This window comes from Giraffa tippelskirchi, chromosome 3 (assembly GCF_054371585.1).
Source record: "Giraffa tippelskirchi isolate mGirTip1 chromosome 3, T2T-mGirTip1v1.2.pri, whole genome shotgun sequence".
NCBI lineage: Eukaryota > Metazoa > Chordata > Mammalia > Artiodactyla > Giraffidae > Giraffa > Giraffa tippelskirchi.
Window position 1 is genome coordinate 172,119,223 of NC_137277.1, and position 26,409 is coordinate 172,145,631.

The 26,409-nt window shown below is 39.2% G+C and overlaps 1 protein-coding gene and 1 pseudogene across 34 annotated transcripts in view; one reads left to right on the forward strand and one right to left on the reverse strand.

The window, feature by feature from the left end:
• Positions 1–525: 525 nt before the first annotated feature.
• Positions 526–25,943, reverse strand: LOC145543387 (large ribosomal subunit protein eL21-like; annotated as a pseudogene).
• Positions 24,923–26,409, forward strand: part of RHBDD1 (rhomboid domain containing 1) — a 184,445-nt gene continuing 182,958 nt past the window's right edge. For 13 of the 34 annotated variants that reach the window (XR_014080679.1, XR_014080677.1, XM_081584709.1 and 10 more), the window contains exon 1: positions 24,923–26,065. The gene's annotated coding sequence lies outside the window, so the exon portion shown is untranslated. Of the gene's footprint in view, positions 26,126–26,409 lie in introns of all 34 variants that reach the window. The other 21 variants (XM_081584710.1, XM_081584713.1, XM_081584708.1 and 18 more) reach the window with 3 other exon arrangements.

Here is a 26,409-nt window from a genome sequence, read left to right on the forward strand (position 1 = left end):
ATTCAGGTGTCATGACTTACAGTGTGAAAAGTTTGACTGTTAGCCTTCTGGTGTCTGTAATGTAAACTTCTAGACATTTCTTAAAATTTTGAGAGAGGGGAGAGGGGAAGAGAGAGGGATAGAGAAATTTATAGGAAAGATTTCCAAGATAATATGTCCTCATTTTTACCAATCCTTTTAAAAAATATTTTCAGATGAAAGTTTACTTCTAGAAATCTTCTTCTAGATTTATTAAACTTTACTGATTTAAAATTTCCCCAATAACAAATAACAACTTTCCTCTTTATCTTGAATTACTTTTTTATATAAATAATATCTGACAATTTATTAACCAACAGAGCATACCAAACAACAAACTGTTTTATATCTTTCAGAAAGAAAAAACACTAAATTTGAGAAGACAGCACCCACTGAATTTGGACCCAATTACAATGTACTTTAAGTATTTCCTTGCGGAGGGGACACAACACCTCTACTGAATTAAGAGAAACATTTGTACAGTCCAGATCTTTATTTTTACACCCATCATGCCATGAATTCATAGAGAATGGGCTCAACTGTTAGAACTGTTTTAAGCTTCTTAACATTCATCCTCACAAAGTGAACTTCTCTGGGTGGAGGAAACTGGTGCTTCAGCTGAACCCAAGCCCCTTTCTCTTTGGTTTCCTTCTTTTACTGATCATTTTCCTTCACACATTTCAGGAAGCTATCTCGGCTCTTAGAGTGCTTGATATGCTTGATACGCACATTAATTCTCTTGACCAGAATCTTGCCTTTAACTTGTTTGTTTACAGTGATGCCAACAGCATGCTGGGTAATGTAGACTCTCCCAATTTTGCCATGGTCACATTTCTGGGGCAGTCGTTTTTGAACATTACTCATTCTCTTGATATCTACAATATCACCCTTCTTGTAGATTTGTATGTATGTAGCCAAAGGAACAATTCCAAGTTCTCCAAAAGGCCTAGAGAACATGTGGAGGGTGCCCCTCCTCTTTCCCTTTGTGCTGGTCATTTTGGTGAATTGCTGAAAGAAGGTGGTTCCAGCCAAAAGGTTGAATTACTTTTAAAGATTAATGGAAAATAATTTAGCACATTCAAAGGACAAATATCAATACCAGCACTTAGTGTTAAACTGGAAAAATAAGAAATAAAATCTTATGTAAAATAAATCAATACCCAACAATATAATTATGTAAAACAGAAATGACTTTATCTTTGGTGAAAGTGAAAGTTGCCCAGTCATGTCCAACTCTTTGCGACCCCACAGACTACACAGTCCATGGAATTCTCCAGGCCAGAATACTGGAGTGGGTAGCCTTTCCATTCTCCGGGGGATCTTCCCAAACCAGAGATCGAACGCAGGTCTCCCACATTGCAGGAAGATTCTTTACCAGTTAAGCCACAAGTGAAGCCCTTTATATCATTGGTGGACACATAATTTACCAACAAGTAAAAACTATAACTCTTGAATTACTAAATATACTTAAACACATATATCTGTGAATTGGAAGGTTTTACTATTGTTTCAGTTCTGCAATTTTTTCATTATGATATAAAAGTTAAAAAATCAAGAAAATCCATGTATAATTTGTTTTGGGTCAACTGAGAATGGCAGTTGAGCCATCTCACCTTTGCTCAGTGGTGATCTGCCCACTCCCCTCAGAGATCTTGCTTGTTCAGTTCAGTCCAGTTGCTCAGTCGTGTCCGACTCTGCAACCCCATGGACCACAGCACACCAGGCCTCCCTGTCCATCACCAACTCCTGGAGCTTACTCAAACTCATGCCCATTGAGTCGGTGATGCCATCCAACCATCTCATCCTCTGTTGTCCCCTTCTTCTCCTGCCCAATCTTTCCCAGCATTAGGGTCTTTTCAAATGAGTCAGCTCTTTGCATCAGGTGGTCAAAGTATTGCAGTTTCAGCTTCAACATCAGTCCTTCCAATGAACACTCAGGACTGATCTCCTTTAGGATGGACTGGTTGGATCTCCTTGCAGTCCAAGGGACTCTCAAGAGTCTTCTCCAACACCACAGTTCAAAAGCATCGATTCTTCGGTGCTCAGCTTTCTTTATAGTCCAACTCTCACATCCATACATGACTACTGGAAAAACCATAGCCTTGACTAGATGGACCTTTGTTGGCAAAGTAATGTCTCTGCTTTTTAATATGCTGTCTAGGTTGATCATAACTTTTCTTCCAAGGAGCAAGCGTCTTTTAATTTCATAGCTGCAGTCACCATCTGCAGTGATTTTGGAGCCCACAAAAAATAAAGTCAGCCACTGTTTCCACTGTTTCTCCATCTATTTACCATGAAGTGATGAGACCGGATGCCATGATCTTAGTTTTCTGAATGTTGAGCTCTAAGCCAACTTTTTCACTCTCCTCTTTCACTTTCATCAAGAGGCTCTTTAGTTCTTCTTCACTTTCTACCCTAAGGATGGTGTCATCTGCTTATCTGAGGTTATTGATATTTCTCCCGGCAATCTTGATTCCAGCTTGTGCTTCATCCAGCCCAGCGTTTCTCATGATGTACTCCACATATAATTTAAATAAGCACAATAACAATATCACCATGCAATCTTGCTTATGCATATGGACATTTGCACAGATGGCAATGCTTCCCACCAAAATTGCTTATTCTCTTTCAGTTTGGCCAAGGTTAATTGTGGTTTATTTGTTGGCAACAAAATTGATAAAAAATCTTTTTTTCTCCCTAACAGCCTTTTCAATTTCTCTTTTCCCTAATTCCCTTCCTATCACATTTCAACTGACTCTAAAATGAAGCACCACCAGGTGGTTCAGGACCACGGAGAGCGTAAGGAAGAGGCACTACCAATGTATTCTACTCGTACAGGTGGGGAAAAAGCTGTTCCTGAGATAGTTCCTGGACAGTCTTCACTTAAAGGACATTATTGTAATGAAGAAAAGTGGAATCTTGATTCTCTGATATTTGGGAGAAGTTATTTTTCTGGACATTGTGTCAGTGTTTTCTAAACTTCTTCGTTGAATTCTATGTAATGAAAGACAAAAAGACACCAAAAGTAGGCAGAACCAGAAACTGCCCATACAAAACATCTTTCAAAGTCTCATGTTTATGATGTGCGGCCTTATATGTAAATTTTCACCTTTTTTAACAGTTATGAGGCTCACCCATCTACCATAGAAGAGAATGAAATAATTCAGAGATACATGACGTTGAGGATGGATAATTAGAGGAGTGTATGAAGGCTCCAGTCTTATGTTTCTAGAACTGCCCTGGGAACTTGCAGCTTGTCCTTCAGTTCTGTGAAACACCTAGAATCCTTTCAGTAGTTTTCCTCCTCTCCCCTTTTAATTTCCATAAACTAGATTCATTTGAGTTTTGTTACTTGCAACTGACTGTGTCCTAATACTGCAGATATGTAGGATGAGATGGATAAATGAGAAGAAAGGTAATTCTAGGCTAGAAGCAAAACAAGTTTATAGCAAGGAAGCAGGGATGTAACTTAGGATTTTCTAGGATAGTGAGAAAATGAGCTTAAGAAAATTGAAGTGGTTTATAAGGAATGTATTTTAATAACTTCTCTGTACTAGGACTGAGTAAGAGTATATTAATCTTTCAGTTCTTCAGAAGGCAGTTGAACAAGAGCTATACAAATTTTGAATGCATATGCCATTTGACCCAGCAATTCCACTTACAGAAGTGAATTCTATGGAAATAATCATTCATGGATATTCATTGAAATTTGTCTTGTCATAGAAAGTGACTGAAAACAACACACATGTCCATCAATAGTGAACTTATTAAATAAGTTATACCATTTTACATGTTGAAATACTGCATAGCCATTAAAGATAATTTAGGAAACTTATATGTATCACTGTGAAACAATTCTCACAGGAAAAAAAAGTCAAGGTACAAAACTGTATTATAAATGCTCTCATTTGTGTTTCTTAAAAATCACAGGTATATTTTTATACATAGACAAACTCTAGAAGGCCAAACAAATCTTAACAATGGTTTTCTCTGGGAAAGGGACTCTGTTTCCCCATATTCTCTTATAGTGCTTATTTGTTTTTTCAACTACATTCTTGTATTACTACTGAAATTAAACCATGATATTTAATATAGCAAGTATAGAACAAGGAAAACTTTAATAACATGTAACGGTTATCACTTTCTTAGGAATGTCTATATAGCCATTGCTTTAAGCCCTTTAATATGTTTTCTCATTCAGTCCTCACAGCAACCCTATAAGAAAAATGTGTTTCTCAAATTGCACTTGACATTGCTGCAAATAAGGCTCAAAGAATCTTAAATCAGAGTGCCATAATTCCAAACCCCGGCTCCAGAGCTTTTATCTTTAACCGTTCCACCCCTTTGCCTCCATGAGTTGCTCCTGACTTTCCTGTAATACACCCAAGGACAGATTTCTGTGGATGAAGAACTAAACTTCCTTGTAGACAGTCTATCAGTGACATCCAGTAAAGATTTCTTCATAATGACTAATAAAACAAAGTAGAATAAGCTTACCCTTCTGTTCCAGGTGCTTAGATTTGGTGTAGAGGTTTTCTTAAACTGAGAGTTAAGGTAAATACCACTTTGTAAATTTCACTAGAGAGCAATGAATGATAATAGTTTCTCCAGCAGTTGGAGCCATTAAATTGTTTAATGCGGTAATGACAAAGTTGGACTTTGTAGTTAGATCACTCCTGCAGTTTTGGAGGATGGATTTAGAAGAGAAAAGGTTGGAGGCAGAGAGGTAATCGACATGGAAATTTATTAAGCATCTACACAGCATTCACTTTATTCATCTGCCAAGAGCACCCTGATCCTCTGTGGATTAATTCATAGAAGGCGATTAATTTAATCCCTCCTTAGAATGAATTGTCTTGTTCAATTGGCTCTGCCACTTACCATCATTGTAAATGTTGATAACCTATCTAACCTTCCTCATGTCTCAGCTATTAAAAACATGGGGATAATAATGGTTATCTCATTGGGCTATTGTGAGATTTTAAACAGATAGTTCCTATATTATCAATGCTTTATAAATATTAGTCACCATCATTATTGTTGTCTTAGCCATGTATTTTGAATGGGATTACTCCCACCAGTCATCTCTCTCATCTTTAATCCCTCATCCCTTGCAGAACAGGGCCTACCATATAGTGGTGAGAATCATAGAAATTTTATCCTTCAAGAAGGGGTAACAGTTTGCTAGGTCGACTCTCACCTTAACTTACTTTATTTTTCTTAAGTATCACAAGTTACATACGTTAAATATGCAGGCATGTGTGCTAAGTCATTTCAGTCGTGTCTGACTCTTTGTGACCCTATGGACCACAGTCCACCAAGCTCCTCTGTCCATGAGATTCTCCGGGCAAGAATACTGAAGATCTCCAGGGGATCTTCCCAACCCAGGGATTGAACCCACATCTCTTACATCTCCTGCATTGGCAGGTGGGTTCTTTACCACTAGTCACCACCTGGGAAGGCACAAGTTAAGTATATCTCCAGACAAATATGTGTTGAATAAAGATGGCTTAAAGGAGCATTCCAGGCATGAAGAACTATTTGAACAATGGTGGGAAAGTCATGAAGAAAAGCAGGTATTCTGTGTCGACTGGAAGAAGAGGAATACACCGCCTGTCTATAAATGAGATAATGCACATAAGGGATTAATCACCTCGTAATCATCACAGTTCCATTATAAGAAGCAGGGACTATAAACTCTTTGAGGAGAAGAGGGTCCTCTTCATTTGAGAATCACTCATAGCAAGCGCTCAGTGCCCCATTGTAGAACTGAATGCTCTTACATTAACCTCGAAGGCCCACACAGCTGACTTTGAATGCGGATCAAAAAGTTTGGAATTACTTGGCAAATAATAAGGAGTACTTATGATAAACAGGGGAAGTAACATGAGCAGATCTGAAAACAGAATAAAATGGAAATCTTGGGCAATGTAGGTTAGGTAGAAACCTGTTTCAAAAGATCAAATGAGATAATGAGGGTCCGGGTTAGGTTCATGGTGATAGAAATGAGGAGGAAGGAACAAATGTGGAAGAAAAAAAAGAAACAACTCAGAGGTGGGGATATTGGACTTTGAAAACAGCCAGCTGTTTGGAACAATTGTAAGAGAGAAGTCAAGGATGACTGGGATTTTGATCCTTAGCAATTGGGAGGATGGTGGGATGTCTGACTGCTTTTTACATTTTTTTTTTTTTTTAAAGAAATGGAAGACTATATTATGCACAGAAAAAGTAGTAGCTGGAAGTCGGCATGTTTGTGTCAGTTCCCAATCCCTCAAGCCCACAAGGGTAACTTAGTTGGCCGATACAAATTTTGCATAGAATATAGAGAGGAGCTCAGGGCTACAAGCCTCACAAGCAGCAAACAAGCCACCCTCCATCCTTGCCATCCTCCAGGGAGTCGGCAGTTGCTGGCAGTCACTCCGTGTGCTCCTTGATCTATTTGACTGCTCGTCGTATGACTAGCTACAGAAACTGCTCAGTGTCAGAAGACAGATCTGTGTACCAGCTGGCCACTAAGAAATAATTTTCAGAGACTGCTTTGGGCCCATGGAGGATGCCCCTCCCTATGCCATTTTTGCAAGTGTACTCATTGGATCAGTTTTAAGGAAAACTGGCTTGAAGTCCTTTTATTGTATTTGCTCAAACTCTAACCTAATTAATTTTTCTTCTCTTAATCCTTATTAGAATTAGAATTGTTGGTAAGTAACATTGGTTTTTGTCATGAAATTTCTGATCAATAATTATATAAGCTAATTTCTGCAATAAGCATGGTGAAGATTATTTTTATAACTCAAAATAGTGATGTGTTATGAGCAATTTCCTAGAGTCTGCTTTTGGAATCCTTCTTTGCATCTAGTTTGGAGATTCTTTTCTAAAATAAGAATCAGATAATACGGTTACTAAACATTTCATCTGAGCTTTAAAAATGCATTGAATATTTTACTGCTTATTTCCTCTAGGTAATGTAGAAATCTTTGGGGAATTTTTATATTGTATTAATTGAAGCATATCAAGGTCAATTGATTCTAAAGACCATAAACTCTACTTACATAACATGAGGCAAAAGTAAAAATTAAAACTTATGATTTCTATTCCACTTCATTAATTCTTTTTGATGGAGGAAAAGGGTTATTTGAAGACTTGTCACTAGATTTGTCTCTAGCAAAACTAAAGTGCTTATTGTTATTATTAGTCTAGTTGCTTGTCAGCTGGAAGACTGAATTTTCCAGGAATTCTTCAAAGTGTAACTTTCAAGACTCTGGCTATCAAAGGTTAATTCTTATCTTTCTCTAAGTTGTAATACATTCATGGGTTCTTCAGATATTAAAATAAAGGTCGACACTTTGAAGTGAAGGAAGTAAAAATAAAAGTGGGCATTTATAGCTTTAAGTTTTGTTTGTTCGTTTTGTTTGTTTGTTTTACAAAAAGAACTGCTCTGGGTGTCTCGTTTGTGAGGTAATGCTGATGGCTCCTCTATTAGTGTGCAGTTTGGGCTGTCTTTGTCAATGTATCTGGCTTCAGCTAGGAGGTGGATTCAATAATGTTATGCTGACTTGCAGGCTACGAAGCCTCTGACGAAAGGTCATCACATCTGAAGTCTGATTTTATGTCAGTAGCTGACCTTCTTTTCACCTTCTTCCCCATGGACTTCTTAACTTAGTATTTCTAAAGATATTATACAGTGCCATCTTGCTGACTTAGACGAGACTGTGACAAATTTAATGTCACTTCACCTTTGCAAGGGAGAATTCAAGACCTATCACTGCATCCAGAACCCAAGTAGCATATTTGAATATTGTGAACTGCAGAACCGGTTGCATTAACTAGACTGGAATGGAAATGATGAAAAAAAGGCAACTTGTGCAAGGAATTATCAGTTTATCTCCTGGAGAAGGTTATCTCGGAGGTCAAATGTTTCTTTTGTCTAACAATGTTGGAATAAAGAAACATCCCTACTTATAGTCCAGGCTAAGGGATGAATAATCTTTTAAACTGTGCCCTGTATCCAAGATGCTGTCATTTACAGGGTGTGAACACAAGATAGAAAACAGGTTTAATGCCTTTCCCCACTCTCAATGTTTTTAAAAGAAAATTTGCATTTTGGTTGATTTTTCACTGAAGCAAAATGACAATTTACATTTCAATTGTGGTTTTCCCTAGGCACGCTAAAATGTGGAGTTCATTGAACATGTCAGTCTATCAGCATTTTCTACAGCTATTGTTTCCAGTGTCTAAAATGGTGTGACAATACCACTTTGATGATACTATTTTTGTCCTGTATGACAGCGCATAGTGAGTTACATACTCCTAATAATATGTTTACTCTATGAAGGGATGAGCAGGCAAGGTCAGAAGTTATATTAATCACTTGGGGATGGGCTCATTTGGTCAAATGTCATCAAACAATCTTCTGAGAGCTAAAAATTAGTCAAATTATTGGCTTAACTAAAATGCCTGGTGGATTAAAGTAAATGATTATTCAGTTCAGTCACAGACAGTTGATCTGGTAGGCCTCGTTGACAATGTTCTAATTAATGCATTATAATAGTCAATCAAAGATTACTTACTGGGCACCGATCAGGTACATTACACTGATACTCAGTAGGGAGCCACGAAGAAATAACCCACTAAGACATTAGCTAAATGAAGACATAAACTGAGCAACAATAAACTGCAAGCTAATTGGGTAGACATTTGTCATTATGAAGTATCAACCTGTAACTACGGGACTGAATGACCCCAAAACACAGATGTGCTATGATCATCCAACTAAGCAGGGATCCAAAGGATCCGAAACCTAACCCTCTTTAAATCACAGCTGTCTCTGCCTGGGAAAATAGGGAAGATACCGAAGTTACGACTGGCAGTAAAATGACCACGTAGCCTGCAAATTCTCCAAGGGAGGGACTCCATTAATAACTATTAGAATCATCTGGGGATCAGGGTGGTTGGACAAAGTCAGATTGCTAGAAGCCACCTGAGACCTAATTAATGCAAATCCAGTATGCACATTTTAAATAAGCTCTTCAGTTAATTCTGGAGTAGGCAGTGTATAGTTTACATACTGAGAAATATACTTTACGGTTTCACCTAGAACCCTAGGCCTATGCCATCCTTTTTGTTTCTTTTGGGAAAGTACAACTTAAGTGTATTTTTAACATATATGAAGTCTAATATGGATATGAGAATTCAAAACTATGATTTCATTTTCAGGTATTATTTCTATTACTATTATCTTACTTTCTTAAATCTGTAAACTGGTAGCCTGCTGGCCAGATGTGGTCCATGGGTGGTTTTTTAAATTGGTCCGAATGGCATTTTTAAAATTAATTGTCAACATAAAGATTAGAAGATGATACATCAAAATTTGAAATTCTAATTTCTCTTTAAAAATTAGATGATCTGAGAGCATTGGCCCTCGATTCCCAGATGGCCTCAATCCGCCAGAACTGAAAAGCAGCTGCCTCTTTTGATGGCCAGTTTGCCATGATCGCATGGCTTCAGGTCACCCCCTTGACACCATGGCCAAGTGTCAGGTGCCATTTGTCACCACAACGTTTCAAATGCTTTCTTCCGTCCAGCCCACTTGACTCATTTGTATCACCTGCCTACCTCCTAGAGGCACTGGAGTTGGTGACCCCTGTCTTAAGGGTGCTTCAAAACCAATTGCTTTTGAACAGTATTTGATGATGAAGACAGATATTCTGCATTCAGATTTGTTCAACTGCATCCCCCTGGGATGCCCATACTATGCTCCGGGCAGAATCTGGACTAATTCGTTTAAAGAATGCCCATTAATCAAAAGAAGGTCCAATCTAACTGAAGTCTTTCTAAGAGGCTACACAATTTGCTTTGTTTAATTGATGTGCATATTTTATTTTGTGTGTGTTTTTTTATAGCAAAAGGAAAGATACTGCTAGAGATTGTTGTTTTACAGAAAATATGGTTACTATATTTTACCAAAAATAAAAATAAATAATAAATTTAAGAAACTGCTAAAAATTCACTTTAAATCAATCACATGTGGTTAATAGTCCAAGAATATTAAATAGGCAAAGTGTTGTCCATTTTCTTTGTTCTATAAAAAATATAGTTAAAATATTGTGTATTATTTCTCAGCAAGGCCTTGAAAAAGTATTATCTTTACCCCAGACCAAATATAATCTGGCAATGGAAAAATAAGCCTTTCTCTTCATTATTTTCATTCCCTTGATTATGTGCACTGAAAATAAGTCTCAAGGAAATTCAAAGTAAAAATCTGTTTATGAAATATTGCCTGGATTTAAATCTGAGAACCGCATCTCATATCATTTCTCTCCTGCAGTCCGGTGTCTCTTTTAGCCAGGGCAGTGGAAGCTGTGTGGATGAGTTCAGTGATTTAGGTTTGGGTTCTAAGTCTCTCATGTTTTGTCTCTGTGAACTTAAAACTAGTCATTTTGATTCTGAGCTTCTTGTCTGTAAAATGTGATAATAATCCTACTTCACAGACTCATTAGGAGGATAAATGTAGTTTTATGAATGAAGTTCATGGCACAGGTTCAATAAATGATAGCTCTATTATAATCAATGAGGGTGACTTTTTCTGATACTGTTGTTGTTCAATCACTCAGTCGTGTCTGACTCTTTGTGACCCCGTGGACTGCAGCATGCCAGGCTTCCCTGTCCTTCACTATCTCCCAGAGTGTGCTCAAGTTCATGTCCATTGAGTCAGTGACGCTATCTAACCATCTCATCCTCGGCTGCCCCCTTCTCCTTTCTCCTTCAATCTTTCCCAGCATCAGAGTCTTTTCCAGTGAGTTGGCTCTTCTGACACTGACTAAACAATATTTCATAGGTCCTAAGAAAAATCCCTAAAAAAGTGTGCCATAAACCCTTGTTTCAGTTTTCCTTTTAAGGAAATTTATTCACCTAACAAAAGAAAGGCAAAGGAATGTATTATTCACGACAAAGTAGTGTTTAGGCTAATAGCTAATCATCACTGCTGACTCTTGTTCAGTCTCTAAAAATTAAGGTCTACAGAAAAGTAAATGTTTCTTTTAAAAATTAACTTTTATTTTTGAAAGTAAGATCAAAAAATCTATTAACACAGATCCAAAAGGGAGTTTCTAGAAAGTCAGGTGATCTTTCAAAGAATTGCATGGAAGAAATGGGGCCTGTGAACTAGTCCAGGAAGGTGGATTAGTAGCACCCCCAGTATCAGTCAGACCTTTTCTGCTCTTTCTCTAGACTTCTGGGTAAACCCATCCTCACTTATCCCTGCAACTCAAGCTGTTGTTTTTCCTCCTCAAAGCAGAAGACTGAATATGAATGATGGAAAGGTTGATGTGACAGTTAACATCTTTTTGAGCCCTTACTATGTGCCAGTCACTAAGATATATATTTTATATGACTTATCACAATCAATCTTGACAAGAAGCCACAAAGGAAGGAATTATTGCTCTGTTTAAGAGGTTGGTCGGATCACACACTCCCTTGGTTGGGCTGGGACCCAAGCCTGGTTTGCCTGAATTCAAGCCAGTTATAAATGCAATAATGATTGGTAGTGTTTTCTGTATTTTTTTTTAAAGCAGTGAATGAATATATTTTTCCTGTTAAATTTAAAATAATCAATTTATTCTTTGCTTGAGTTTGTTCCAGAGTTGTTGACTTTGTTTAGTTATATTTTTTTCTTTATTCTTTTCCTATGACTTACTGGCTCTCAGTAGATAGAGATTTTTAAACTTAATTTTTTTTGACTCATGCATTTATAATTTAGGAATTTTCTTTGTACAAAGCTGTGATTGTCTCTCATGGATGTCATAGCACAAGATATATTTATTAAGTAACTGTGAGTCATATTTAGTTTACTGACTACTATAAACACGATGGTGTGATCACTCACCTAGAGCCAGACATCCTGGAATGTGAAGTCAAGTGGGCCTTAGAAAGCATCACTATGAACAAAGCTAGTGGAGGTGATGGAATTCCAGTTGAGCTATTTCAAATCCTGAAAGATGATGCTGTGAAAGTGCTGCACTCAATATGCCAGTAAATATGCAAAACTCAGCAGTGGCCATAGGACTGGAAAATGTCAGTTTTCATTCCAATCCCAAAGAAAGGCAATGCCAAAGAATGCTCAAACTACCGCACAATTGCACTCATCTCACACGCTAGTCAAGTAATGCTCAAAATTCTCCAAGCCAGGCTTCAGCAATATGTGAACCGCGAACTTCCAGATGTTCAAGCTGGTTTTAGAAAAGGCAGAGGAACCAGAGATCAAATTGCCAATATCCATCCGCTGGATCATCGAAAAAGCAAGAGAGTTCCAGAAAAACATCTATTTCTGCTTTATTGACTATGCCAAAGCTTTTGACTGTGTGGATCACAATAAACTGTGGAAAATTCTGAAAGAGATGGGAATACCAGACCATCTGACCTGTCTCTTGAGAAACCTGTATGCAGGTCAGGAAACAACAGTTAGAACTGGACATGGAACAACAGACTGGTTCCAGATAGGAAAAGGAGTACATCAAGGCTGTATATTGTCACCCTGCTTATTTAACTTATCTTCAGAGTACATCATGAGAAACGCTGGGCTGGAAGAAACACAAGCTGGAATCAAGATTGCCAGGAGAAATATCAATAACCTCAGATATGCAGATGACACCACCCTTATGGCAGAAAGTGAAGAAGAACTAAAGAGCCTTTTGATGAAAGTGAAAGAGGAGAGCGAAAAAGTTGGCTTAAAGCTCATCGTTCAGAAAACTAAGATCATGACATCTGGTCCCATCAATTCATGGGAAATAGATGGGGAAACAGTGGAAACAGTGTCAGACTTTATTTTTTGGGCTCCAAAATCAATGCTGATGGTGAATGCAGCCATGAAATTAAAAAACACTTACTCCTTGGAAGGAAGATTATGACCAACCTAGATAGCATATTTAAAAGCAGAGACATTACTTTGTCAACAAAGTTCCGTCTAGTCAAGGCTATGGTTTTTCCAGTAGTCATGTATGGATGTGAGAGTTGGACTGTGAAGAAAGCTGAGCGCCGCAGAATTGATGCTTTTGAACTGTGGTGTTGGAGAAGACTCTTGAGAGTCCCTTGGACTGCAAGAAGATCCAACCAGTCCGTCCTAAAGGAGATCAGCCCTGGGTGTTCATTGGAAGGACTGATGTTGAAGCTGAAACTCCAATACTTTGGCCACCTCATGCGAAGAGTTGACTCATTGGAAAAGACCCTGATGCTGGGAAGGATGGGGGCAGGAGGAGAGGGGGACAACAGAGGATGAGATGGTTGGATGGCATCACCAACTTCATGGACATGGGTTTGGGTGGACTCCAGGAGTTGGTGATGGACAGGGAGGCCTGGCGTGCTGCAATTCACGGGGTCGCAAAGAGTCGGACACTACTGAGCGACTGAACTGAACTGAACTGAAACTACTAAATCAGTTTACTGATTTTATTTTCTTTGTTCCAAAATATAGCAAAACTGTTTATTCTACCCATTTTTCTACACCATTAATGTTTTAATTAAATTTAAGTGAATTTTTAAATGTTAAAAATTATGATGATTCTTTATATCTCAAACCTTATCTTTCTTTTGGCTCAGCAACTCTTAGGTCTAGTCACATTTTAATATCTTACTGCTGCTGCTGCTGCTACGTTGCTTCAGTCGTGTCCGACTCTGTGCGACCCCATAGATGGCAGCCCACCAGGCTCCCCCGTCCCTGGGATTCTCCAGGCAAGAACACTGGAGTGGGTTGCCATTTCCTTCTCCAGTGCATGAAAGGGAAAGTGAAAGTGAAGTCGCTCAGTTGTGTCTGACTCATAGTGACCCCATGGACTGCAGCCTATCAGACCACTCCGTCCATGGGATTTTCCAGGCAAGAGGACTGGAGTGGGCTGCCATTGCCTTCTCCTAATATCTTACTATCTTTGTGTTTTTCCGAATGTGCTATTTATTTTTTCTTTAGATCTTAGAATCTTAAAATACTTAAGCTGAAAGAGAACTTGGAAATAATTTCATGTGATTATTCCATCTTACAGTTGAGAAAATTGAGTTTTGGAGGGTTTAAATGGCTTATACAAGACCACATAGCTAGTGCTAGAGCTGAATATCACATTCCCTGAAAACCACTAGGGGGTTTGGGTTTTTCAATATGAGCCACCCGGTTTTCCTCCTTGCATGGCCCTGCAGTTAACTTCTCTCTGCTTCAACTTTTGCAGTTTTGATTTGTTTGGCCTCACTATGCATCAGCTACACAAACTTGGGTTTGACAACAAAATGATTCAGAAAATGGTGTGTATGTATATAATGTATGTCAATTAATATATTAATACCACCTACATAGATGGAGAGGGAGAGAGGAAGAAAAAGCAACAAATGTTAACATTTAGGATATTTTGCAAATATACAGAAATTCTCTGTACTATTTTTTCAACTTTTCTATAATGTCTGCAACTATTTAAAAATAAATTAAAAACATAATTGAGAGCATGAAAACTTATATAATATGCCTTTCACTTAAAGACTGGCATTCTGATAACTTAAGAAAAATAGACAGTAAGCTATAAAAAATCTTCACTTAAATACATTTAACATTCTCAGATAAATGTCAGCCTTTACTTAGATAGTTATCAACTGAGTAACAAATTCCCTGGAAAACAGATGCTTTTGTTAGAAGTCAGGTGTGTTAGAAAAAGAAAAATCTAAATTATGTAAAGTGAAGCTATCTGTGATCATAGGTGATGTCAAAAATTCCCTCCTCTTCTGCTCTGCCCACGACTTCTATTTTCCCTAGTCCTATTGTAGTAAATTGGGCAAAACCTTAGTAATAATTCTGCAAATTTTCCTACTGTGTCTTTTATCCCAATTTCCCTCCTTCCACTCAAGATCCCTCTGCTTCTTGTTCCCTCTAGTCAGGACTGCCACAAGCTGGGAGACAGGTGGACTCATTGACCTTTAATAAAATTCATTCACTCCTAAGTGTTCTTTCAACAGCCCTACATTTTAAACATGGTATGTCTAATTGTGGGTTTCCCAGGTGGCTCAGTTCAGTTCAGTTGCTCAGTCATGTCTGACTCTTTGCAACCCCATGGACTGCAGCACGCCAGACTTCCCTGTCCATCACTGGAGGTTGCTCAAATTCATGTCCATTGAGTCGGTGATGCCATCCAACCATCTCATCCTTTGTCATCCCCAGGAGACTCTGTGGTTAAGAATCCGCCTGTCAATGCAGTAGACATGGGATCGATCCCTGGGTCAGGAAGATCCTCTGGAAGAGGAAATGGAAACCCACTCCAATATTCTTGCCTGGGAAATCCCATGGACAGAGAAGCTTGACGGGCTACAGTCCATAGAGTCATAAGGAGTCGGTCTCAACTACACACACACACTCATGCCTAATGGTGGATGGAAGGGCACTTTTTGAAGAGCTTTTAACTATTAGCAAACAGTGGTGGAGGTACAGCTGTGTGTATGTCCTTAAAGAAGGTCCTAAAATCACCATGGACGATGGGCTGGCAGGAAAGATAGCCTGAATGCCTGCGTCACCTACTGCTACTGTCATCACAGCCTCATTTTCCGTATCTTGATGCAAGTTCCTTTTTGAATATTTTTTCCTAGCAAGAACATTTGCAGATCTTCCTTTGCTAAGAATTCATTATCTGAATTGTTTTTTCATAAAGGACATATAGAGTTATCATGATATGTTCTGTCAGATTTGAGGAGATGTAGTTTGGGAAGCCTTCTATGAGATCTCATATGGCACATAGAAAATGTGATATGGCAGTGTGGAGTGAAATTATTCATTGTAGTCATGGAAGCATTAGAATTTTAGTTGATATGAAAACAGAAGTGGCAGTTGCAGATGTAAAAGAAAAATGTTGTTAAAGGAATGATTATTAAAAATAAACTGCTTATTTAGGATTATTTGAAAGAAAAAGGAACTCTCAAACAGTATCTACTATTATCCTGTAAACATAAGAACAATGGGACATCTGTAAACTCAATTTAATTTTTAGATAATAATCATGATGAGTCAAAATACGATTAAGGAAGATTTATCCAAAACACTCAATAGAAAAAAAAAACTTCCTGAAATAGAAAAATGTAGAAAATTGAAAGAAACACAGTCATTCAAAATAATTCTGAAATGGATAATAAATAGCTGTCATTTTATCTTTCATAGTTTAGATAATTAGAAACAATGAAAACTTTATGTAAACATGTACATGAATAAAAACAAAGTTACCTTTTATGTGGACAATGATGTATCCAATGCCAAGCAGTACTAGATTACAATATTCAGAAGTAGAAATAGTGTATGAGAAAGCTTGAGCCAGGGACTTCTCTGGTGGTCCAGTCGATAAGAATCTGCCTTGCAATGCATGGGAGGCAGGTTCGATCCCTCATCAGTGACCTGAGACCCCACGTGCTGGCGGAGCAACTAAGCCTTTTTGCTCCAGCTACTAAGCCATGCGCATCAAGGAAAGATCCCACATGCCACAATTAAGATTTGACACAGCCAAATAAATAAATATTTTTTTAAAAAGAAAGCTTGAATCATTAATCCCTCTAACCACTAGCTTTGTGAGCTTTGGTAAGTTACTTAGACTCTCTGATCCTCTGTTTTCCCATTTTCAAAATGGAGATGAAGTGCCTGGCCCATAGTAGACAATCAACAAATGGTGGCTAATAGTAGTTAGAAGAACAGTTCATGTGTATTGAGTGTTTATTGTGTCCCAGGCACTTTCATAAGAGAAGTCTAAATGCATTATCTTACTTATCAGGTAGATGTCACAGTAATGGTAATAGTGAAATCTTATAAGATCTTAGAGGAGTGATGAAACAATTTTTAAAATTTACTAAAATAATACTGAGTTGTAAGAAAATAAAAGCTGTACCTGAAGGTCTTAGCAATAGAGAGTCAAGTGTTGGGTTAAAGTTCGGGGAATCCTGAGATTGTTAAGCTAATACCCTTCCCTTCTCTGGGTGCTTTGAGAAGTACTCAGTCTCCAGCTTGCCCATGAAGGTACTGCCATTTCAGATGCTGAGTTGAGTATGGCCTCACCACCTCTAGATCCTTCCAAGAGTCTGTGTCCCAAGAGTGAGCTTTGACTGACATCTTCCCAGTTACAGTCTTGCTTCATTAGACTGACTGAGTCGATTAGTGACAATTGATATGCAATTATAATAATGACCATAATAATGTCAAGATAATTAACCATCACAGGTCTACTGCAAGTGCATTGCTCCTGTTTGCAGTTTTAGTGATAACTATTACTTTCAGGACCTCTCTCGTTGGCTGTAGAATGAACTCAATCATGATAGATTCTGAATTCTATATTCTTCATTTAAACCAATGGAAACCACTGAAGTACTAAAGCACACGTTTCCTTGTAAAGGCTCGAAGATCATTCATTGTAAGAATTTCTAAAACATTAGCATGTTGATAGCATTCTTATTATTAATTTTTTCAAGGGGTATTTCATATTCTCTTTATCTTACATCCACAATTTATAGCTAAACTTTCCCATTATTCTCCTAATTTTTTTTTCCATTCCATTTAGTCCAGTACACACATTATAATGCTCATTCTGCTTGTGCTTAGTGTCACTCAGTCGTGTCTGACTCTTTGTGGCCCCATGGAATGTGGCCCGCCAGGCTCCTCTGTCCATGGAATTTTCCAAGCAAGAGTACTGGAGTGGATTGCCATTGCCTCCTCCAAGGGGTCTTTCCGACCCAGGGCTCAAACCCACGTCTCTTAAATCTCCTGCATTGGCAGGCAGATTATCACCGAGCCACCTCATACACCAAGAATATTGGACACAATAGCATAAACTTTTCCTTTTCATTCCTTATTATTGATCAAAATAATACCCTGCTCAAAAGTTACACAAAGTATAAATCACCCTAATGATTGATTCCTTGTAATATTGTTCTCACTTTACTGTTTTTTTGGGGGGAGAAGGGTGCTGAAATTCTCTTCCATTCATCTCAGTGAAAGAGTTAATTTAGACAAAGTAATAAGTAGTCCAAGCCTAAGGCCCCTTTAAGGAGGAGGTGAACATTCTTTCTTTTTCACATTCTTTTGCCTTAGACACATAGGCCTCAAAGGCAGCAGTATCTCTCATTCAAGGACACACTTTTTTCGAGCTCAGAATGTATGTTATAGGAGAAGGTCTGGGTAAAACTTCCACAACCTTGAGCTCTGGGTTAACCTGTTCCTTCTGGCTAATCTCGTGCTGATGTCATCCCAGGATGTATGTTATGGGAAAGGGTCTGGGCAAAATTTTCACAGTCTTGAGGTATTTTTTTTCTATTCTCAACAACTAGCAGAAAAGTATATATTTCCCTGCTTAAAACTAGCAAGGCGGGTAACATTTCTCCCCTTTCTGATGTCTATGTCAGAAGCTTCTTTCTGTCACTATTACTTTAATAACATTTCTACTACACAAAGCTCTGAATGACTGAGACTGTCTTTGGTCCTGGAGTTAAATCTTCTCCTTTGGAGACCATGAATCCGGCAGAGCACTGTAAGCTTTCATCTGTCATCAGTAGGTCCAATCCCACTTGTACCTCAAAGAAACTATTCAGATACCAACTCCACAAAGCATTCACTCATCTCTGCAGTTTTGGTCAATATGATCTTCCTTTGAAGTCTTAAGTTAATTTAACTAAACTTCACTTAGAGCAGTTAGCTCTATCTGGTTTCACTGAAATGGATGTAGAGCCCTCTGCTCCAATTCAAGACTAGAAGATCCTAGAGCATGCCATCCAAAAACAACTTTGAGGTATCAACAGGATTTACATACCATAAAGTTCACCCATTATCTGTGTATAGTGTGTCTTTGTGACTTTTAATAAATTTACGGAGTTCGGTAACCATCTTCACAAACCAATTTTAAACATTTCTATCATCCCCCAATACTTTCACATGTCTATTTACAGAAGTATGAGTCCAAATTAATAGTCTTTTTTAATATAAATATCCAATCTTCCTAGCATTATTTGTTTAAAAGACTATCCTTTGCCTTGGCAATTTGTTGAAAACCAACTGACCACATAAAGGTTTATTTAAATTCCATTCCATTGATCTCTATGCCTATTCCTACACTGACAATAACCTGTCTTGATGTTTGTAATGTTATCGAGTCCAAGATCAATCTGCTCCCTGTTCGATAGGCTAGTGAATCTGAGAGATGAGGTGTTGAGGCAAGAAATATGACTTTATTTGGAAAACTGGCTTATCAAGAAGATGGCAGACTGATGTCTCAAAGTAACCGTCTTATCTGGGTCTGGATGCCAGTTCTTTTATAAATCATAGATGGGAGGAGGTGAGGCAACAAGGGCCATTAATCTTGTAAATATCTCCTAGAATGGCAAGCCTCAGGCAGGGGGATGTGTTAATTTCTTCCTTTCTGCCACCTAAGGTGGATAGGGTTCTGAAGTCCACGGGGTCGCAAAGAGTTGGACAATACTGAGCTACTGAGTGACTGAACTGAACTGAATTGACCTAAGGAGGATAGGGTTCTGGACAAAGTCACTTTAGTTTAAACAGTCAGGCAGAGGGGCAGGATTTTCTAAGGTAGGCCACTATGTATGATTGGGCTTCCATGGTGGCTCAGATGGTAAAGAATCTGCCTGTTATGTGGGAGACTTGGGTTCTATCCCTGGGTTGGGAAGATCCCCTGGAGAAGTAAATGGCAACCTGCTCCAATATTCTTGCCTAGAAAATTCCACGGACAGAGGAGCCTGACAGGCTGCAGTCCATGGGGTCGCAAAGTCAGCCATGACTGAGCAACTAATACACATATATATAATAACAAAAGCAAGTCAAAGAAACAGTTTCAACGTGGAGTCAGAACTGGATTGTCTTGCAACAGTAACTTCAGAGTACATTTTGAGCAGTGTCATTCCTCTGATTTTGTTCTTTTCCAAAGTCGTTTTGGCTATTGTAGATGTTTTATTCCAAATTATAAAAATCAGCTTGTCCAATTTCTATCCAAAAAATCCAAAGAATTTGAGAGATTTGATTGATTCTGTTATCAATTTAGAACTGCCATCTTAACAAAATTACAATTCGGGTCCATGAATATGGAATATCAATTTCTCTCAGCCATTTTAAGCACTTTTCAGTGTATATATCTTCATTTCTTTTGTTAGATTTATTTCCAAGCATTTTATTCTTTGTGATGCTATTTGTAATGAAATGTGAAATGAAATATTTCTTGCCTTATAGGTAAAGAAGGATGTCACAGCCAGGAGGGATTCCAGCCTTTCAAATGCAAATTTCTTAGCCCAGGAAACAATATGGTTATTAGGTAGGCACCAATTGCAACCTAGACAGCATATTAAAAAGCAGAGACATTACTTTGCCAACAAAGGTTCATCTAGTCAAAGCTATGGTTTTTCCAGTAGTCACGTATGGATGTGAGAGTTGGACTATAAAGAAAGCTGAGCACCAAAGAATTAATGCTATTGAACTGTGGTGTTGGAGAAGACTCTTGAGAGTCCCTTGGACTGCAAGGAGATCCAACCAGTCCATCCTAAAGGAAATCAGTCCTGAATATTCACTGGAAGGACTGAAGCTGAAACTCCAATACTTTGGCCACCTGATGTGAAGAACTGACTCATTGGAAAAGACCCTGATGCTGGGAAAGATTGAAGGCAGGAGGAGAAAGGGATGGCAGAGGATGAGATGGTTGGATGGCATCACTGACACGATGGACATGAATTTGAGTAAACTCCAGGAGTTGGTGATGGACAGGGAAGCCTGGCGTGCTGCAGTCCATGGGGTTGCAAAGAGCTGGACGTGACTGAGCGACTGAACTGAACTGAACTGCTTCTCAGGCAAGCTCTGAGGAGCTAGGAGTTGGGGTGGATGTTAGAAAGTGCAAGAGGTAGCCATCAGCTACATCTGCAACCCCTTAAGGAGGAGGGTTTAAGGAAGAGAAAAGTGAAAAGCAGGATTTGGCCCCAGATAGATGAGAAGACTTCTGAGAGTCCCTTGGACAGCAGGGAGATCAAACCAGTCAACCTTGTATCAACCCTGAATACTCATTGACAAGACTGATGCTGAAGCTGAAGCTTCAATACTTTGGCCACCTGATGCCAACAGCCAACTCATTGGAAAAGACTCTGATGCTGGGAAAGATTGAAGGCAGGAAGAGAAGGAGATGACAGAGGATGAGATGGTTGGATGGCATCACCGACACAACGTACATGAACTTAGGCAAACTCCAGGATATGATGAGGGACAGGGAAGCTTAGCGTGGTGCTGTCCAAGGGGTCGTGTAGAGTCTGATATGACTTGGCGACTGAACAATGAACAGGTGCGATGCATGTGAAAGAAATGATTTTAGTAAGCATCTTCCCATACATAAAAGAGTGCTAAATCCCTTAATGCACGGTATCTGGTTTTCCTTAATTACCAATAATCTTTTAATATTCAGATTACCTGCCCCTTGCTGCAAAACTTCTATATAGCCTGATTCCTCCCCTAGTCTCCTGCAAAACAGTTCTCTCGGGGTCACCTGAGATACCGTCTCCTGGGCTTGAGCGTGAATCCCATGGAATAAACCTAACTCAACTTTTAGGCCGCATGTATTCTTTCAGTTGACAGAAATTATCTTATTTTTGGACTTTTAACTTGTATTAGAGATACATTTAAAACTTTTTGATCTTGTATTCAAAGACTGTGCTAAACTCATTTATTAATTCTAGTAGTGTTTGTATGTGTGTACCCCACTGTTTTTGTGGCCTGGAGAATATATGTTAAAAGAATATAAACTCTGCTATCACTAAGTTCAGAGGTCTATAGATACCTGTTGGGTTGATAATATTGTTCAAGGCTTCTATAGCCTTAGTGGTTTCCTGTCTAGTTGATCTACCCATTATTGAGAGTATGATATTAAATTATCAAGTTATTGTCCATTTCTACATTCATACCAATTTTTGCTTCATGTATTTAGGCCTGTTTTGGGTGCATGTACATTTCTAATTGTTACAGTTTCTTGATGTATTGACCATTTTATTATGAAATGTCTGTTTCTAGAAATACTTGTCTTAAAGTCGTTTTGTCTGTCATTATTATTGCCACTGCAAATCTCTCATGGTTACCATTTGCAGGGACTATCACTCTTAAGTATTGTTGTTAGTCTTTTTGTCATAATACATGATGCAGTTTTGAACTTATTTTGTTGTTTTAATTTTCAAGTTTCATAATAATTAAGCTATAAATTCTTTGATGAGTTTCACACACCTTTCCCTACAGTGTTGGGTATAATAAATACTTGATCCATTAAAAGCAATCAGATAGCAAACAAGTTCCTCTTTAAATAAAATAATCCAGTTGTGTTATTTGCTAACAGTGTTGTCTTCTGATGCTTTGTCACCTTCAGTCCAGGTTTTGAAACCTGAGAATGACACTTACCTGCTCTCCTGCAAGTTCCGATCCTAGACTTATGAACTGTACAAAGGTTGTTACCACAACTCCTCTGTATTCAAGAATCACATTTTAGGAACACTCATTTAAGTCAGATGTCTTAATCCTAGGCCTTACTGCTCTCATGTAAACCTTTTATAAAGAAAATTGGGACTCCCCTGGTGGTCCAGTGGCTAAGACTTCATGCTCCCATTGCAGGGGGCCCGAGTCCAATACCTTGTCAGGGAACCAGGTCCCACATGTTGCAACTAAGACTTTGCATGTCACAACAAAGGTCGAAGACCCTGCAGGCTTCAACTAAGTCCCAGTACAGCCAAATAAATAAATATTTTAAAAATCCCAGAAAATTGTCCAGACCATTACATAGGTCTCTGATATTATTCATAATGTGCATAATACTGCTTATTCTCACAATTAAGATACAAGAGTACACTTGAACTTTAGGAATCATTCTCTTACAAGGTAATTTATAATTATATAACTTGTGCTAAACGACCTTTTCAAGTATTGATTCTTTGATATTTTGAAACCTTTCCTCAGAAAAAAGATCTTGCTGACTGCCACATATGTTAATGTTAAAGATATTACAATTATTATCCAAGTGATCTGTTTGTCAATTTAAATAGGGTCTGAGTTTGATACATGTTGATGTCAATGGGCTTAAAAAAATTTCTGTCTGCTCAATGAATCCTATAGGACAAAAAAAGGTCACTTTTAAAAGAGCTAGACTTTTTCTGTACTCTTAAATGGCTATGAAATTGTTCACTGATAATACTTGGAATTGAATATAATTGCCTCAGAATACTTCTAACCCCCATACATAATGACATTTTTATGAGATTATTGCATTGAGCCTCTTTGATGTGTGGCTTAAAATCACCTATGTATTTGATATATTAAGAAAACAACAATAAAAATTATGCGATTATAGAAAGGTGCAAACGATGGTAGAGAATGGAAGCTAAGGATTAGCAATAACTAAACTGATGCTCGTGATCATGGATCAGGAATAAAATGGAATGCCTTCTTTTTGAGAAATTACTTTAAGTTTTTCTAAGGAAATAAAGAGAAGGGGATGACAGAGGATGAGATGCTTGGATGGCATCACCCACTCAACGGACATGAGTTTGAGCAAGCTCGGAGAGTTGGTGATGGACAGGGAAGCCTGGCATCCTGCAGTCCATGGGGTCACAAAGAGTCTGCCACGACTGAACTGCTGAACTGAACTGAACCGATACAAAAATATTCCTACTGGCAATTCACCTCCATCCTTCAGTTGAATTTCTATTTCGAGAAATGCAGCTTCTCCTTGTCAGCCAAACTTTCTGATCAGCATATTGTTTTCAAAAGAAAGGAATAACTTGCAAGGCTCAAGGAACATACTTGCAAATTGCCAAGATTCTTCTTTATCATTTGAAAGTCTGTTATACACCCTGCACGCGAGCTAAATCTTCATTTAAATTCCAAACTCCAAAATAAACATTTCCATGAAGAATTCTTGCAATACATAATAACAAACGATCATCAAAACGCTTCTGATTTAGGCAGTTTTTAAGTAGACTATCTAAACACAGCTGCTACAACTTCCAATAAATACAGGGCAGCATAGAACCACCTGCACGTGGTTTCTTCCTTGGAAAATACGTTATCCTCCCCTTTTATATTATCATATTGTATGAAATACAGCATTTAAATTAACCTGACTCCTACAACCGAACATAACACTTGCTCCAGGGCAGAAATGGATCCATAATCAACACAGCATCAAATGATACATTAACAAAAATTACTTAACACCTAAAGCCTTAAAATGGCAAATGAAGTTCGAAATGTAGCCTCAAACGGAAGCTCTAGGTAGTGAAATGTACACCCACAATCTTGTTTTGCTAGCTTGCTTCGTAACCACGGGTTCTGCCCTGAGATAGGTGGTGGCCTGCTCTTCGGCATCTGATAACTCATGAACAGGTGTCTCTTCCGCCTTCCAGTCCACGTGTGTTACTCCTCCACGCAGCAGGTCCTGAGCCCGTGGGAGGACTCCGTCCGGAAGGGCAGTTTCTCAGCCCCGATCATCGGGCCTACTCCATCCCACATCCAGGTACTCGAGTGCAAGCCATTCACTTGCTTTACGCATGACGGGCAGCCAATAGTTACTTATGGCAGAAGGAATATTATTATCTAGGTGTCACTCGGCGCTTGGAAGACGGGTGGAAGGTACAAATCCTCCACACTATGCTCGGCCGCAGCTCTTTCCCCGTCGCGTCCTCCAAGCCACCAACACCGCTGGCGGTCCAGCGGGGAAACCTGCGAGGAAGAGCGCGCACGTGCGCGCAACTGAGCATGCGCGGTGGCCCGCCCGCTGGGCGATGGCCGTAGGAGCCGCGTCGCAAAGTCAACCACCCTCTCTCCCCGCCCCCAGGCCGCCGGGACCTGGAGCGCCGGGAGCCGGCGCCCGTGCGTGATGACGTACTTGTTCGTGAAGACGTGGGGACGTAGGGGGGCCGTAAGAGAGCGTGAGTTTCCGCGTCTGTTCGTCGCCGCTACGGTGGTGCAGTCGGGGCCGCGGGCGCCGGCGGCTGTGGGGCTGGGGATGCGGGCGGCTGTCGGCGCTTCCTTGAGACCCTAGCGGGGGCGGGGTTGGAGGCCCAGCCTCCGCATCCAGGGTTCTCTCGGCCGGTCTGAGAATGGGGAGTTTCCCGGAGCAACTCTTTCCGGGGGTCTAAGCGTCTTCACCCTCCGTCTCTGCTTGAGGCCGATCGCACCGGGAAGGACGGGCCTTGGCGCTGGGGGGATGGGATCCTTGGTTTCGGGAAGAGGGGGTGACTAAAGGATCCCTTATGAAAGCGGGAAGTTTAAAGTGCTGTTGCATCAGCAGTGGCTTGTGGTTTCAGTTTCTCTTGTAAAGAGTAACACTTTCTCTGCCCCAGTGTATGGCAAACACAATCCTAACCTGAGTAGTGATATTTCCCTTAATAGGGGACAGGAAGCAAACTAAGTGTACACAACCCTTTTCTGTCCAGGCCTTATAAACCTATTCAAAAACGGATCCTATGTGTGTATGTTTTTCTAAACCAAGCATGAGCTCTGTTGAAGACTCAGGGTTTACCAGCACAATAAATTACTGCGTAGTCATGAGTGAGTCATCGAGATGGGTAGGCCCTTTTGCAGTGACAGCTGGACTTTGTGGCTTTTTTGTTTTTTTCTTGTCCTTTGGAATTGCTTCTTAAAAATCTGTTTGATGTCTCACATTTATATGATACACTTTTCTGGTTCTAATAACTTTTAAATCTGAAACTTATTTGCTGCTGGTGTGGCAAGGGTTGGGAAAACAAGTCATCTTAGAAGAATGCAGTGCATTGTTCCTAAGTTGTCTCAGGATTACTGGCATCACCAACACCTGGGAACTTGATGGAACTGCAAAGTTAAAAGTCTTACCCCAAACTCCATGAATCAGAAATCTGTTGTAAGGAGATTGCCAATTGATCCCAGTACACCTGGGTGCTACAGTTTGAGAAATGCTGGCGGGAGTGATACAGAGCAGCCAGCCATTGTGGAGTCACAGAATGGAATTTGAATCCAGGTGAAGCCTTTCCTAGGTTTAGGACCTTGGACTAGTTACAGGTAACTTCATAGGGCTGTGGGTATTCTGTGTGAAAATTCAGGAAATATCTTCTAACACAGGTCGGAAACAGATGAGATGTTATTAAGTGATTTGTTAGAATGAGATGTTGTTAAGTAATTTGCCTAAAATAAGTACATAGATTGTGCTAGAAGGATTCTTTGGTTTAGATGTGAGTTGTAGTGCATGAATATTGTGCCTGCTTAGAGGGCATTTTGTTTGTGGATTCTCATTGTGTTGTATACAGTTGAGGTTGTCCAGTGTAGGATATTCAGTTAATACCTATGCTGTGGTGTTTTTAAGAACCACATTAATAATTGCGTTAAAGAGTAGTTTTTAATTCTTT